The sequence below is a fragment of the Cydia splendana genome, chromosome 2 (assembly GCF_910591565.1).
Source record: "Cydia splendana chromosome 2, ilCydSple1.2, whole genome shotgun sequence".
NCBI classification, from domain to species: domain Eukaryota; kingdom Metazoa; phylum Arthropoda; class Insecta; order Lepidoptera; family Tortricidae; genus Cydia; species Cydia splendana.
Window position 1 is genome coordinate 10055467 of NC_085961.1, and position 15940 is coordinate 10071406.

A 15940-nucleotide genomic window follows, 5' to 3' on the forward strand; every position below is an offset into this window, starting at 1 on the left:
ACTCACGCTTAGGGTTGCCGGATTTGTCCGGACATGTCCGGATTTTTGACACTTTGTCCGGATTGCGGCCGGACTTACATGTGTCCGGATTTAAAAAAAATGACCTTATAAAAATAAAATGCGCGCCCGGGGAGGGGGCTACGGGATCGGGCGAAGGGAAAGGGAAAAGTAGATCCACGATACAGTACACCGCAGAGAGCAGCGCGCCGCCGGGGCGTCGTTCAAGTTACGCCAAATCTCTGCTACAAGAAATGTCCGGATTTTTAGGGTGATGTCCGGATTTTTATCAGGACAATTAATTCTTCCATATGGCAACCCTACAGTCACGCTAGACTGGGCCGTGCTCGGGCCGAGGCGTCCGACATGTCATTATTTTCTATGACGGCTGATCGGTGATCACGTGGTGCTTTCCATTATTTAAATAACCATTATTTTAATAACTAGGTACTAATGTGTGTAGTGTAATACACTACATAGGTATGTGTCTAAAATATGCATAGTAAAGGTATAGGATGGTCTGAAAATATATAAACGTCCACTTAAATATCGTGTCAAGAGCCGTGTGATCAATAAATTGTGAGCATCTTGTTCGTTCCGATCCGTTCCGTTATATGTACATATATGATTTCCCGAGGATTTCCCTCATGCGCGTCAAACTAGATATCACAAATAAAATATCCCATCAATCAAAAGCCTTCCTTTGGATATAATAACCAACATAAACCTTTTCTAAAAGGATGAGAAGGATCTTTTCGTCCGGCTGTCAAATAAATGGATATTGCGGTAAAACGAAATGCTGCGATTTGTTCGGCCAGCTCGACCGTTAATCGCAAACTCCAGCTTCTAGATATGAAGGCACTATGAAGGTTAAGCGAGGGCTTGCGATTTCAGGATTAGAGGGTTTGGCGCTGACGTGTAGTGTTCTCTGACTGGGCGGCGATAATTGATTTCATACCTACTATATATACATCACGCACGAAATAAGCCATTTTGATATTAGGTAGTGGTTTCTGTTTATCGTAATTTATGATTCATATAAGTACCTACTTTATGATTCATAAAGTACTTATAAACAATCTACAACAATCAATTATAAAATACTCTTACTTTTTCGAAACCCTTCTTCGATGTATCATGAGAGCTACCCTTTAGTACTCATTAGTACTTATTTACCTAATCGAATAGGCACTTATTTAAGGTTGTACTAAAGTAAAAAATCATTAGAAAGTGCACTCACCTATATGTCGTGTGTGGGGGATGTGCGGGCGCCGGCCCGCGAGTACCGCGCCGGGTGCGCGCACGAGCATATTTATGCTACTTAATACCACCGCACTGCCCGCGCAGGGGATCCCAACCCATCCTAGAGAAGGGACCTTCCTTCGCGATCAACATCACTCATCAAGTATCGTCTTCATTTTTCAAGTTAAGTACTAGGAAATCTGGCCTGCCTACGTCATCTGAAGCAAAAATAGAACACCTTAATAATTAAGATAATAGGTCAGGTAACTTTTAATTAGTTACGATCTTACGATTCCTACGAAGTTTGCAACGATTTTGATAGCACACGCAGTGCAAGTGTTATTTTAAACGTCAAACTTCTATTAAATTATGACATACAAATAATACTTGCACTGCGTATCTCTGCGTATGCTATCAAAATCGTTGCAGACTACTTGGTCTAACTATATCAGGACTACGAACATAACATACTCGTACCTATTTAGACAACTGAAATCAAATTTTCAAACTGTAATCAATTTGTTGAGGCGAAACAAATACTAAAGGATAAATAATATTAGTTACTAGCAGGCCTATTCGGATTTCGAGATAATCACAAGATCTTGAGACGATTTAGAGATCAACTAGATCTACATTAGATATCAACTAGATGTGACTTGGATATCTAAGTCATAACTTGTCGAAATCGTTCAAGAGGACCTCCAGAATCGCGGAAACGTCAAATTTGACATATCTATCTTTAAATTATCCGTATCGTAACTTGTTGAAGTCTAGTAGAAATCTAATTAATTTTCCGAATCGAGCCGTAGGTATACGAAAGTCCACGTAAGAATATGAATGTAGAGTGAGACTAAGTTAACTTTGCATCGACTTAACTAGAACAAAGGGCTCCCTCACTTGTGTCATTATAAACGTTATATTTTCTTATAATGATGACATATAGATGACATTGTGTCATTGTGACATTGTGTCATGACATTGTCATGGCATGGTTCGAATGTTTAGTTCTTCTATCATTTATTTACCATCATTGTGTAGAGAACGATAACAGTGATAAATGTCAATTCGCTCAACTAGGAATAAAGCTAACTAGCTTGTTCAGACTCTAACCTGTCTAAAATATTATTAAAGTTGCTTTCATTCATATGGATCTAAGATCTGATCACTCAGTACAGTAGATATATAAAAAATATAAGCAGCCCGTTGCGTGTAATGTTGGTAGTCCCATTTTTCAAGCAATATTTAGGCCGCAGTTTGGCGATGGCGGCGCGCACCAATTCCTATCTTGTTGTTAAATCGCTTCTTCGGCACTCGTCTTCGCTTACCACCATAATGTGGCCCCTGGATCCACAATAAGTGTACGTTATCGGAGACCACGCTTGTGCTTTTCTAGTTAACTCGTGTACTCGATAAGAAGAGGAACGCTAATGCTGTGATATGGCGATGACCGCTTTTCAATTACGCGGGTTAAACGGCGATATTTTTATTACCATTTCAATTCAAAGCTACATGTCTAGAGAAAGCGTTGGTTGCAGTCTGTCTAGTTTAATTTCTTACAGTTTTATCATAAAAAGGTTTAATTACTGGATTACAGCACGTAATTTCAAAATTAGTAATTTAACTTCTTTTTCGCGTTCCTCTTGTCCATGAATGTATTTGGATCTAGACTTCGTATTCCGAATCATATGTTTTCGTGACTTTAAAATTCGGTAAGTATATCCTCCCGAGTCCCCCTTATTATCATTAATGCAGTTTGGAATATGGAACCTTCTTGTATTCCATTTTAATTCAAAATTCGATTTGGATTAAATCCTTTATAAGGGCCTCAGAGACTCAGGAGGATATACCTACAGGGCGTCCCACGGCTATGCCCTCGCTATGCCACATGGAGGGAAAGTACCTTGAATATTGTAGATGGAACATTCTACCGAAAGAAGACATTATTTTAATTTAAAAAACGATTTAAACAGCATTCATAGATTTTTAAATAATTACATGGTTGAACCGGGAATCGAACCCGCTACACGAGAAAAATAAAAGGAAGACCATTTGATGTGATTTAGCGAAATAATCAAAAGAGTGCGACTTTGTATTCAACAGAATGGGACTCATTTTGAGCATTTGATAAATTAAATTGATTAATTTTGAATTGAAATGTTAAAATTCATAGTCTTCCTTTTATTTCTGACACTATGTTATTTAGAAAAAATAATCATTATGATGTAGCTTTTCGATCGGTATGATAAAGCTACAGGGTAATTTTTTTTCTCGTGTAGCGGGTTTGATTCCCGGTTTAACCATGTAATTATTTAAAAATCTATGAATGCAGCTTAAATTGTTTTTTAAATTAAAATAATGTCTTCTTTCAGTAAAATGTTCCATCTACAATATTCAGGGTACTTTCCCTCCTTGGGGCATAGCAGTGGGACGCCCTGTATCTCCCTGTATACCTGCTTAAATACATACATATTTACAAAATATATTAATAGAACTAATGGTATGGTAATGTAAGTAATTAATCTAAATTAGATACGTGTTGCATTTCGGAAAAATATAGGTACCTAATTAAAAAAAAACCCTATTAGACAAATCGTTATAACTGTTATAAGGCGTATATTCTACATTCTACAGGAAAACTGAATTTGATGAGACAAATAAATAAAAATAAACATCGAAAACTTTGAAACACATTATCGGTCGCTCTGTCCGCGAGTGTTTAAAATATATTTGGGATTTATATTATTTGTTACTAATAAACTATAAATTCATCCCTACAACTATAGGTAACTAGACGGGCCCGCAGCTCCGCTCGCGTAAATGAAATAAAGAGTTCGTCTTATGTTTAGTTAAATACCGACATTATTATGTATTCAACCCTGCCATGGTTTAAAACTGTGATAAGGATTTCTTATTTGTAGCCGTTATTTGGATAACTCAATTCGCAAATTTGTCAAAAAATGATGTGATTTGATAAAAGGCAAGATTGTATTTTTTCATCTACACGTATTTATTTAAAACTTATTTCAAGATAAAATTATTATTTGTTCTTATAAGCCTAGTTGCAAAAACGTTCATTAGATTAATTTTCGCCTTAAGACGAATATGGACGACCACCGCCCTTAAATCGCCTTTTCATACAAACATAGGTAGTCTAGTCCTCTCGGTCTTGCGATAGCTCTCGCCAGTCGCCATGGCCGAGGTTGAGCAGGTCTTGAGCAACTACGTCGTTTCAGCGGTACCTAGGACGTCCACTCGGGCGTCTCCCATTTTGTTGTCCCAAGTACCTGCGCTCTCTTCACGGCACGATCCTCTCCCATTCTCTCTAAGTGTCCGAGCCACCACTGAATTTAGCCGCTTTTGTCTCTCAATATTTCGGCACTATATCGGACCACATCCTTATTTCTATGGCAACAAAATTATATTACGATATTTGGCTGACTGCTGACTGTACATTTGCTTATTTTTATCAGGTCGCTCAATAATATCTGAACATGCACTTTAATCTACCTACATAACTTACTATCAACTTTGTATTTTTGGCCCATCTCAGCATTCTTAGCCCGTTCCCCGGACGAATGGCAATGTTTGCCGAAGCCGTGAAAGTCAATCTGAATAATATAACTCAAAAATAAATTTAAAACAACAAAATACAAATTGATAATAATAATATAGTAATTACTTTGATTGATAAGAATGATAAGTCATATATGACATAAATCACTCGTATGGGCTCTATAGACTAAGGTTGAGGTTGACAGCACTTTTTATTTTACTTCGTGTAAAAAAACTCAGAAATACCTGTATACCAACATGACAAACATAATTTAGTTTACTTTAACTTACGGATTATTTGGTCTAATCTGTAGCACCGTCAAACGAAAACAACCGAAAGTTGCCGAGAAATGGCCGATGTCGTAAAATGAAGATTGTTATGAAAATTTCTTTTCCTTATTGTAAATTAAATACGCATCGGAAGCGATAGTTTTTATGCTCTAGTTCTATTCCCATATGTAGATAATTGATTTGAACAGATTTTTCTTATCATACGTGCGTCGTATTCGAGAAACGTGTCAAAACTTTTTTAGAAATTTGTAAGGCGCCATCTCGCTTCTTCCCTCGTTTTTAGGGTTCCGTACCCAAAAGGTAAACGGGACCCTATTACTAAGACTTCGCTGTCCGTCCGTCCGTCCGTCCGTCCATCCGTCCGTCCGTCCGTCCGTCCGTCCGTCCGTCCGTCCGTCCGTCCGTCCGTCCGTCCGTCCGTCTGTCTGTCACCAGGCTGTATCTCACGAACCGTGATAGCTAGACAGTTGAAATTTTCACAGATGATGTATTTCTGTTGCCGCTATAACAACAAATACTAAAAACAGAATAAAATAAAGATTTAAATGGGATATGGGTATGGGAGCCATACAACAAACGTGATTTTGACCAAAGTTAAGCAACGTCAGCAACATAAAATTATTATTTATTTTTATAAGCCTAATTGCAAAAACGTTCATTAGATTAATATCCGCCTTAAGACGAATATGGACGACCACCGCCCATAAATCGCCTTTTGGTACAAACGTACGTACTCCCCATTTCCCTTTCTGAATACTAACATTACTTACTACGGTTATGTGAATCCTGGCCTCCGAGAAAAGACAAAACAAAACACACCATGTTTCTCGGTCTTGCGATAGCTCTCGCCAGTCCCCATGGCCGAGGATAAGCAGATCTCGAGCAACTACGTCGTTCCAGCGGTAGGTACCTATGCAGTGGCGGTACTTCAATACTAGACGTGTGCGCCGCGCCGGCGCGCCGCCGCCGCCGGGCTTTTTTGCCACGCCGCCGCCGCCGATAAACGATCGGCGTAAAATCGGCGTGACCTTGAGTGTTGTTAATTAGCTATTCCATGTTGGTATTTGGATTACAAATTACAATATGGATTTTTTTGTATTACATATGTTACAGTTGTCAAATATACATCAATTATTAATTAAATGAATCAGAATAGCCAGTTTAAGAAACTATTTGACACATCAATTAAAGTAACTGAGTAATTCTAAGTATTCACCGTCAAGAAAGATGAGGGAGCGATAATATGAAGTAGGATTTTTTCCTGTTAATTGTGATTGTGAATTCACATTGCCTCACATACGAAGGCAGAATGCTCCGTCATGAAAACACAATTAACTAGGCAACGAAAACACAGATCTCTACATGTGAGTGCAGTCCAGTAAAAATCTGAGGACATTAATGTGCGAAAACTCTCGAGACCCTGAGTTTCCTAAAAAAAGTCGTGTGCCAAAAATGTCGAGAAATAGAAAGAGAGAGAGAGACAGAGTGACAACATTATATATTCGCTGTCAATCTGGCGAACAGCGCAAATACTTGCCCCGCTGAAATGCCGTGCCAAGCTGTAAATGGGTGAAGCAACATTTTCTTGTCACTCGTTGCTATGGTTACAGTCACCTGGGTCACTGGGGCTTTCAATGAACCAAACATTTTTGTAGTAGTTATAATAGACCGGGAGATAGTGACACATTTTACTGGGTCATTTGTACCAGTATGGCGGTTCGTCAGGGGTCTAAGTACGTAAAGAACGAAATAAAAATGATGGTCATAGCGCTGGTACCGGCGGCCCAATCGCGTGGGCGTTAGTCGAACGTGTCGGATAAAATACGAGTGTCGAACGATTTGTTCCACAAAAATCCTCGTATTATTCGATAGTCCATAAAAAAGAAGTAGACGGTAGCGTAATGCCATACTTCTCCGGTGTGACTTACAGCCCGCCATACTGAGGCGAACACATTAATAAAAAAAAAACAATTCAATCATTTGTGCCAAGCTAATTTTTGCACAGGTGATCATCGTCGAGCAGCCATTCATGGACATCACCATGCCATACTTTTCGGATGGTTCCAAATGGCCGCCATACCGCCGCAAAGGAGTTAATTTTTTTTTTATTGCTAAACGATTTGTACCATCTTGTAATTTTTTTTCAAGACTTTCTGTGTGATCATAAATGGAAATCTCATAATGCCATACCTGTAGGAGGTGGCAAATGTGTACAATATATTTTTTTTATTTCAAGTATTGTGCCCCTTTTTCCCCCTATTAGAAGTATGGCAAATATAATAATGGTCACATTGCATCATATAATTTCCAAAAATCCAAACGCCATACTGGTACAAATCGTCATAAAATTGTTTTTTGTTTTAAGTCTTGGATTAAGTCTCACAGTCGTCCGCCCCGTAGTTATAATCTGAAATATATTTTTTTAGGTACAATTGTATCCAAACAAACAGAATATGATGATGCCATGCTGTAAAAAATTATTTTACGTATACATAGTCGTATTTTTGAAACGTGTCGATTAAATAAGTTTTTCAAGTATGGCAGCACTTTATCCCCCTACTATAAGTATGGCAATTATAATAACGGTCACATTTTATCAAATACTTTCCAAAAATTTAAATGCAATACTGGTACAAATCGTTTAACAAAAAAAAAAATTAATTCCCCATTTGGCGGCCATTTGGAACCGTCCGAAGAGTATGGCATGGTGATGTCCATAAATGGCTGCTCGACGATGATCACCTGTGCAAAAATTAGCTTGGCACAAATGGTTGAATTGTTTTTATTTAATTAATGTGTTCGCCTCAGTATGGCGGGCTGTAAGTCACACCGGAGAAGTATGGCATTACGCTACCGCCTACTTCTTTTTTATGGACTATCGGAAAATACGAGGATTTTTGTGGAACAAATCGTTCGACACTCGTATTTTATCCGACACGTTCGACTAACGCCCACGCGATTGGGCCGCCGGTACCAGCGCTATGACCATCATTTTTCTTTCCTTCATTACATGCTTAGACCCCTGACGAACCGCCATACTGGTACAAATGACCCAGTAAAATGTGTCACTATCTCCCGGTCGCGAATTTACAAAGCCTATACTGATAAGGTCCAGATGCGAACTGAACTGGATTAGCTTTTGTTTGGACAAAACTTGACCAAACCCTAATCCATTACAGTACAGAAATTTACTGAAATCGTATAGACTTTGTTGGCTAAATTAATATGGATATTGTTGCTACAAATGCTAGTTTGTTGCGATCTAAACTTGAATAATATTTTAGTAATGACTCCGATTGTATTGTATTAATTACCGTTCGTGCTAATTACTTAAAAATACCTATTTTTTTTTTCATTTAAGAACTATATCAGTTGAGATTTCTTATTAGGACATGTTTAATGTGAAATCGTAATACAATTATAAGTCGACTGTATTTTATAATACATTGGTACATAACGAAGTAGATGATTTATTTAAGGACCAAGATTTACTACGGTGTTCTGCCTTTTCTCCGAAGTTTTATTGTCCGAATTTCACTTGCCAGACAACTTTTCGCAGATGATTTACTTTGGCAACCAACATTCGCCAAATTTTCATCATGACAACGTTTTACTTTATAGAATTATTGTTATGTAGATTATTACTATGTGTACAACGTTTGGAGTACATTTCTATGGTCAAATCATTCAACTTTAGATATTTATTAATACGATATCGTCTAGTCATTTGACAGAGTTCACTGAGTCAAGATAGGTACGACGACGAGCGAAGCGAGGAAGAGCGTGTTAGGTGAACTGCGACCAAACAGCGAACCGACTTTTTTTTTACATAGAACGACTTTTCTGGCAACAGTTCATTTTCCTGGGGGTTGCAGTTCTAACCTAACCTAAGCCACTTTTCTGGCAACAGTTCATTTTCTTGAGGGTCGCAGTTCTAACTTAACCTAACCCACATTTTTGGTAACAGTTCGTTTTCTTGGGGGTCGCAGTTCTAACCTAACCTAACCCACTTTTCCAGCAACATTTCGTTTCCTTGGAGGTTGCAGATCAAACTAACCTAAACTACTTTTTTGGCAATTTACATGAATACTAGGTGAAAAGTAATTTAGTAAAAAAATAATTGTTGAAATCAATATTCAGTGAACTTTAGTGTCGTACAAATAATACTCGATTAATAATATTGAATAATGACGGCGAGACTCCGCTCGACTAGGTATTGTGAGAGCATTAATGTTTAAATATATCGCGACAAAATCTAAACCATTTGAGTAAATAAGTATTATTAAAATTTAGATATCACATTCAAACGTGCCTGAACTTACTAAACTCGACTAGGTTTTGGCGTGAATAATATTTGAAAATATGTATGCAAAAAGCTAATCCATTTCAGTGACTACTTTTTACCGAAACGGTATAGATATTGTCAAGTAATATGCATAAACAAAAGCTCACCTATTAAAATCTGAGTCGTGACTGAAATAGTATAGCTTTTGTAAATTCGCCTCCCGGTCTATAAGCCCTTTCCATATTGGGCCATCTAACAAGAATGATAATTGAATTGAATTGAAAGTCTTTATTTCAGGTCTGTTGGCCCATATTTTGTTATTTTGTTAGTTTTTGTTTTGGCAGTATAATATGAGTTGGTACAAAAGTTCTAGTAACAAACTTTGCTACTTGTCGCCTACCTTATGGGAACAACAACAAGAAATACATTAAAATGGCGGCTCTTCTGAAGAAAATTGAAGATGAAAGTTCTGCAGAGGTCGTAAAATCAATAATTCCAAGACCAAAGTAATAGTAGTAGACAGGGCAAACATACACCCGGTTACCTTTTGTGCGCGCTCTGTGAGCTAGTTTGTATATTATGGGTTGATAACCAGTGCCGGTGGTTGCACTGGTTCTGGTTATCAATTTAACCCAAAGGTTGCGGTGGAGATACGCCGCAGAGCTGGCATGGCTAAGAGTGCTATGGCTAACCTCGATAAGATCTGGAAAAACAGAGGTATTCAACGTGCAATCGATCCTCAGCAATGAGAAAACGAGAAAGAAGATACGTCTCAGTGAGCCTGGAGCCTGGTACGACAAGAAAACCATTAAAAGGAAGCCATATAGCAGTCCACTATGTCTAGCACATTTAAAGGATATGTGGAGTTTTGTTTTGTTAAAGTACGTCATTTTTAATAGGATAAGCCATGGAAATCGTGAGAAAACGGAGAGTTACAGATCGGATCAAAGGTCATTAGGACCAGGTAACCCCTTAATGCAAGCCAGTTACTAGGGAAATCAAGTTATTATACCTATCCTATATTCATTTACAAACCCTAATTCACTCACAGCCTATTCAAATTATACGTAGTTCACTGACCAACAACCTGGATTGATCAAATTTCCAAGAAAAACAACAAATTAATGATTTTCCTTAAAAACCCTGAAAGTCAAGGTCACGCCGATTTCACGCCGAAAACACGCCGCCGCCGCCGATTTTTTGGCAAACGCCGCCGCCGATCATTATTTAATCGGCGCACACGTCTATTCAATACAAGCCCAAAAGCCGGGCTTGCCTTACCGAAATTACGTAGTAATAAGATCAATAATCGTTATAGATTATTTTTAAACCGCGCGCCAAATGAACCCGTATTATTAATTTCAAGCCACAGCGCGCGGACCGCGGCGCCAGCGTGTTGCAAATTTTTGCCACGGTGGCGCCTCGTCCGCGCGAAAGAAATCAGGCGTAGGATGTTCTAGCTATCCTGCTCCCACTCGTCGGCTTGCAACCGAAAAAAGTGAATTTGAATTAAGTAGTGAATGTGGATTTATTCGTTTGTTGTGACTTTTATAAGTGTTAACAATTGATGAAGTTGTTCCTTGTGACGGTATGAGATGCGTCCACGTATTACTCAACGAAGGCAAGGTAAAATCGTTTAACTTTGTAGAAAAACGGGATATCATGTCCGCGCCTAAACTAACACCCGACTTGTGTATTCTCCTTCGAGCAACACGGAAGGGAGGCGGCATACGCACTATTTCCCCTCTGCCGAGGTACAAGATTAGCGCGTCAATCTAATCTAGCGCGGGTAATAAAACTAGTTGCACTTGGATTTTTCACTAGACCGAGTCCAGTCGCGCGCGTGAACTGCACAAAAATGCCTGTTTGCTCAGTTTTTTGTTATAAAAAGAGGTCGGGGACATCAAATTTACAAAAAGAAAGTGTTACATTTCACATGTAATATTTTTTTTTACATATCATACGTTTAATTACATTCAAACACAATTATTATATTTTAGTCTCATGTAATTGTTGGATTTATCGATTTTGCTCGCTCAGTACAAATTGCGGATCGGTCGAGCGACAAATCCGACTTCTCATCTCTCAGAATACAATAACATACTTCAACGAAAATGTGTTAGTGTGCGTGTTGTGACACTTGTCACTCGTCCGTACACAAAAAGAGATCGAGGTTTGCAAGATTTGTCTTTGACGTGTGTCATTTTCTATGTATTTGTAAGTGTGTGAGAAGTGCGACTGTGTCCACCTTTCCCCCCGCGAAAAATGGCAGAAAGATTTGTACGGTGAGATATCGCTTGGGCCTCTCCCTTCCGATGTGTCGGAAGCCGGTGTTGCTCGAAGGTATTCTCAGATAAGTCAGTCGCATTAAGAGAAAATTTTGTACAGCCGTTTACAAAACACAAGGATTGTTGGTGGATTGGTGGTGGATTGGTGGTTGGTGGTATAAAGGCGTAATTAGAGTGACCGAGAAAGAAGTAAAAGTTGTAAATTTCTATCTCGTAGTTATAGTAGTACCTAGTATGCCCTGTGCGCTATGATTACCGCTCGCCGCGATACGCTAGCAAATTCATTTGAGTCTAAAGAGTGAAATTGGACATTTATTACGAAAACATATCTTTCGGGTTGCCTTACTCCGAAACCCTAGGCACGCCACTGTACCTATGACGTCCAATTGGGCGTCTCCCATTTCGTTGTCCCAAGTACGCTCTCGTCACGGCACGATCCTCTCCCATTCTCCACTTTTGTCTCTCAGTATTCCGCCAGTATATCGGAACACATCCTTATTTCTATAGCAACAGAGTTATATTACGATATTTGGCCGACTGCTGACTGTACGTTTGCTTATTTTCACCAGGTCGTTTCGCTCAAAAATATCTGAACATGCACTTAAATTTTATCTACCTACATTATAACTTGCTATCAACTTTGTATTTTTGGCCCATCTCGGCAGCCCGGTCCCCGGACGAATTTGTTTGCCGAAGCTGTGAAAGTAAATCTGAATAACATAACTCAAAAAGAAATTTAAAACAACAAAATACAAATTACTATTGATATTGATAAGTCATTATCAGTCATTATATGGCATGTCACTCGTATGGGCATAAACTAAGGTAAAAGGTTGAGGTTGACAGCACTTTTTATTTTACTTCGAGTAAAAAAGGCCGAAATCACTGCATACCAACATAACAAACATAATTTTGGTTATTTGAAGTTCGAAACGAAACCAACCGAGAGTTTCCGAAAATAGCCGATAGTCGTAAAATGAAGAATGTTATGAAAATTTATTTTGCTTATTGTAAATTAAATACGCATCAAAAGCAATAGTTTTTATGCTCTAGTTATTTTCTCATATTTAGATAATAGATTAGAACAGTTTTTTCTTATCATACGTGCGTCGTATTTGAGAAACGTGTCAAAAACTTTTTTAGAAATTTGTAAGGCGCCATCTCGCTTCTTCCCTCGTTTTTTATCCCGTTCTGGTTTTTCAATTTTATATACACCGTGTGGCCTGTAACACGAGCAAAGAATTTAAACATAGATTGTACTCTTCAAACGGTGACACTTTTGTTCAACAACTTTTAAAAATTATGAAGTATTTAGATTCCCTATTTTTCATAGAACATAAATATTATCTTCAATGGACGCCATCGCCACGCCATATTATTGTGATTGACGTTGCTTGTCACGCCTTAAACATAACAAAATTCGCGATACATTGCGTCTTAGAATAAACTTTAAAGTGTAATAAAAATCAAACCACAAGTTATTTTTAAAAGTCGCTGAACAAATGTTGGTCAGTATGAGGAGTACAGCCTACAGTTTAATTTTTTGCTCATGTTACAGGCCACACCCGGTATATGATGATAAGTTAATAAGAGGTAGGTACTCTTTGATCATGATCATGTCATGACATTGACATTTTATCTCCGAATGTCTCTGACTCTTCCGATACTTACTATACTTTTTGCTCTACCGAGAGGTTTAAAGGGATGAAGAGGTTTTAGGCATTAACTGAAGATAAAAGCAGTTAATATCTATGACAGTATTGACAGTACACATGCCAATGAATGTCATATGAAAGTTGTTGTTAAACCAGTTAAACCCTAGTTAAACCCTTTAAAGAAAGTATAGGTATAAAGTTAGAAACAAAGAGAATATAACACAATTATATAATAGGTCAATATGGAGAAGAATGGGCTTATAAATATTAACATAGGGCAAGAACTCTCGTATTTTTATGCGTACGTTGCTCAGACACAGTCTGACAGCAAGATCCTAACTCTTTCTCTGCTCTACCGACCTTCTGTAATAAGTCGAGTATGTGTCCAAACGCAAGAGTCAAAAGGGACGAAAAAGCTTGTAGACCTTTGTTGTAGACGGTCTTTCACATTGACCTTTCTACAAAAGTTGTATACTTAATCACCACAAAGAAATAATTATTGGAAATTTATTCCCAGAAGTGAAATCGGGGTTGAAAGTTTTTATCGACTTCTATTCAAACGAATTCGCGGATGGAGGCTTGAATACTATTCAAAACAATTCTGCTAACGAATGGGTCCTAAAATATACCTACCTACCAGGTCATTTTATAGCATCCCTTACTGTGTGTAGGAGATGATGATAAATAAAGGAGATGTTATTCAATGTAAAAGCAAAGCATACATTTACGACGTCAACCGAAGAATTATACGTGAGGTCTGGAAATCATTCTAAATATTTAGTAAGTATAAACACTACGAATGTATATCTTCTAATTTAGACGCTTATTTCATTCCACTCTTAGGTAAGATTTCTCGCAGACGGCAATCGTCTCGGAATGTAGCAAAGATGTACTTTGCTTCTGCAAAGAATAAGCATTATTGCGATACTTTACATGTTTCAATGCTTCTGATAAAATTAAATGCGGTTCGCTATAATAGCTAAAACCACTCAACTACTTCAAAGTTTTATTTAAACAAAAGGGTTTATTGTATGTACCTATACTTAGAACGTCATCAGAGTCTGTGAGTGATTAAACATCATATTTAGTGATCCTTACAATTTCCTTAATATTTACCCATACTAGTACAGCGAAATTACTCTTGCATAATTTCTATAATTGACGGAAAAATGATGAAATTTGGCAAGTAGAAAGCTTAACCCAATATCCACCAGCACCTCTAGCACATCTTGCATCCGCGACTTAGACCGCGACTCGAGTCGACATTCCCGCGGCTGTCAAATCTGTCGATTTCCGTAGCACAACTTGTACCCGCGACTGCAACAGCCGCGTAGAGAACTCAAAGTCGCGGCGCGACTCATCAGTGTTCCCCGATGGAATCAAAGTCTAAACATAAATGCTATTTACATGTGACAACACTGAATCGGAAACAGGGTTGCGCTATTTCATTCGTTCTTTGGTGGTAAAAAATCTAGTTTATTGTCGATGGTTAAGTTTTTCCTGTCAAAGTCAAGGAACTTTCAAATTTTGTCAACATTTAATTACGAGAAAAAATATGAAAAAAATGTAAGTAATAGAGCCTTATATACTAAATTTTGATAATATTCCTTAAAATATATAATATATAGTTTATTAATTTCTGTTTAATAAACCTTTTAAATAAAATATTTTTGTAAATAACTATAATTAATGGAATTGCTATTATTGGTTTGGTTCTCATATTCCTATTGTAAATTGTGTTTTTTTTTTCAGAATAAGTCCAGCATTATCCTAGACACGATTGATATCCCAGCACCCAAAGGAAAATATTGTTAACAGGAATGTGCCAACGGGACCCGAAGTGGAGAGTCAGGAAAAGAAACACACTAGGCAAGCTTGTAGGTTTCAAACGCGGAGCTGTCCGTTTCTAAAGTCACTAAAATGTGAGAAGCGCTTTAGCTTTAAGAACACCACCGAGGAAGTGAACTATATAATAATTAATAACCATAATGGTTATGGCGTACCTATCTATAGTTCATTTTTTTTAGCATTAGAAATAAGGTAAACAATCTTGATGTGTCTTTTAATTGAAAAACACATTTTAAAAATAAGTTACCGCAAATATGTAACAATTATGAATCTAATACGATCATTTATATTTTTCTGCTTTCATAAGCAAATATTGTGCCAATAATGGATGGCATGTGTGTGTACTGTGTAACTGTTTATGATTTGACAAATTGATATGAAAAGCTTATTTCATAGTCCTCGATGAAGTCACGACCATATTTTATTTTTTTGTTTACAAACCAATTTTCTTTCCAGGGTGATATTTAATTGTCCTACGCCGCATGTCGAATAAAAAGGAAGAGAGAAAATACTTTTCAAGGGTAATAAAGAAGATTCTTACAATTTCTCTATTGTGGTTCTAGATGTTAATAATATATTAGGTTTAGAAGTCGAATATTGCAAGAATATATAAGGCAAAGCAATATACTATTAATTTAAATATTGTTTATTTTTCACTCCTGTATTTTTTACCTGAAATTAAACAAAAATAAAGTAGGTAGGTACCTACAACTCCTAGAAGCCATGATTAGCTCCCCAAGGCCCACTTCATACCTAATGCTGACAGCAACGTATCATAGCAT

General features: G+C 37.6%; 1 long non-coding RNA gene across 1 annotated transcript; it reads left to right on the forward strand.

Annotated features, from left to right (window-relative positions):
- Positions 1–14527: 14527 nt before the first annotated feature.
- Positions 14528–15715, forward strand: LOC134799216 (uncharacterized). The gene is made up of 3 exons (XR_010145361.1): positions 14528–14876; positions 15063–15187; positions 15615–15715. It is a non-coding gene; the product is annotated as an uncharacterized LOC134799216 (long non-coding RNA).
- The last annotated feature ends 225 nt before the right edge of the window (positions 15716–15940 follow it).